Source organism: Eurypyga helias, unplaced genomic scaffold (genome assembly GCF_000690775.1).
Source record: "Eurypyga helias isolate BGI_N326 unplaced genomic scaffold, ASM69077v1 scaffold22074, whole genome shotgun sequence".
In the NCBI taxonomy this organism is placed as follows: domain Eukaryota; kingdom Metazoa; phylum Chordata; class Aves; order Eurypygiformes; family Eurypygidae; genus Eurypyga; species Eurypyga helias.
This window is the reverse complement of record NW_010244614.1, coordinates 10946-13134: the sequence shown is the minus strand read 5'-3', so window position 1 is coordinate 13134 and position 2189 is coordinate 10946.

Sequence of the window (2189 nt, the reverse complement as noted above, 5' to 3'; positions counted from 1 at the left end):
AAATTTTAAAAAGCACATAATATTTGCATTAACATTCTCTGGAAATAAACACAGCTGAGAATTTACGTGCTGAAGTAAAACCTCCTGTCCTGTGAAGAGCATCTAGTAGCTGGATGTATGTCAAAGAACTATTGGCTGAAGACAAGAGGATATATTGATTGTAAAGTAAATCTTTAAATACTTACAAGGATCAAAGCAAAAACAGTACCTCAGCACCTAAAGCATGCTTCATGAAAAATTTAGGTGACAAAGTCTAAGAAAGAAGTGCACAAAACCCTAGGTATTGAAATATCTGCATGTAACTACGTTCCCTCCCCAAAACTTCTCTAGAGGTGTAGTTTTGCCTCTGTGTGTCTATAGATGATTAGAGGAGTGGAAACAATATTTCCGCCTCTCCCCCCTCCCCCCAAAAAAATCATCAAATATGTACTTGAAAATGTCTCTGTTCAGACTCTAACTCAGGGTTTCACTTCAGTGTCAGAGCTATGGGCGCAGCCTCATAAACATTCTGCTTCACATTCAAACTTTCTTTTCTTCCTATTTTCTTTCTTTAATACATATCAGTGAATCCATCTGACCCCTCAAGGTGTAGCTGGCTTAGTTCTTTATTTTTTATCAATATGTCACGGTCAGCAAAAGTGTAGAATGTGACAGTGCCAGTTCTGAATGTGCCGGTTCCCCCAGAATTGGTATTGGGACATGCTATTATTTAGCATGTTCACCCATGACCAGGAGAAGAGATCCCCAGGTTTGTGGATGACACTAAGTTTGGGTAATCAAATGCCACTGACAGCAAGGAAGGATTTCACAGAATGGAGTCAGTTTGCAGAAAGGTAGCAGATGAACTTCAGTGTAGAAATGTAGGGACACATAGGGAGGGAAAAATAACCCAAACCATGCCTATACAATGCTGAACTCAGAGCTGGCTATTTCACCATGGAAAGAAGATCTTGGAGTCATCATTGACATTTCTCTGAAATTATTGGCTCAATATGCAGCAGCATTTGGGGGAGGTGGGAGGTGGGGTGGGGGCCACCAGGAAGGAAGTCAGAAAAAGGCACTAAATACAGAAATGAGGGCATCATTTGGCTGCTATTTAAGAATCTTGGTGTAAACATCTTAAACTGCATTCAAATCTGGTCTCTGCATCTCAAGGAGATACTGGAGCTAAAGAAGGTACAAAGCAGGATGACTAAAGTGATTAAGAGAATGCAGTAGCTTTTATATGAGGACAGCACTTCTCTATTTACAAACTAATGAGCTGAGAGTGGATATGATTAAGGGTTGCGAAATCCATGCAGTAGAAAAGCTGAGTTGGGGTATGGCATTGACCAGATTCCGATATACCAGGACTAGCACATCATTCAATGAAACAAGAAACTGCTTTAAAGCTTAAAGGAAGTTACTGTTTTACACAAAGGGCTTTAGATGTCTAGAATTTGCCTCCAAAGGAGACCATACAGGCAGACAGTGTGAACAAACTCAAAAAATAATTGGACAAATCCATGGACAAAGGGTCCATGAGCACACAGCAATTGGAATGGGTCAGAATATACCTCCTAATACTCACATCCAATGGCTGTGGATACTGGGGGAGTACAAGGGGAATGGACCAGTGGATTTGACCAGGCTCATCAACACAGAAGGAAGGTTCCTTCTGTCTTTCCTCCCACCTTCTCCTTTAGTTTTGGGTTAGATGTCAAATTTCTTTTGCAAAATACCTAGCAAAAGTATTAATTCAAGCTCAGAAAATCCTTTAAACCTTGCTTCATTACTTAATAAAGCTTGTAATTTAGAAAATAGCTGCTATGAAAACATATTAGAAATACCTAATTAACCAGCTTCCAGCATTGCATAGAGATCAGACATGTTATCAGACTTATGATCAGACTTAATGACACAATAAAAAACAACACTGAGATGAGGGAGGCTGGCCTGACTGCCATGCAATTTAAATTTGTGTACCAGATTCTATGGCTAAAAATATATAGTTTGAACTGCAAATCACTGTAGTCCCTCCATACATTATTAAGGAACACTATTTCCCTTCAATACAGAATAATCATGACCACACCTATCTCAGTTTTGGTTCACGACTCAATTACAAAAACACACAGTGCTGTGTTGATGACCTCCTACGTCTCTTGCCACAGCTGAGGCCTTGGCGGTTGTGAGGAAAAGGATGTGCA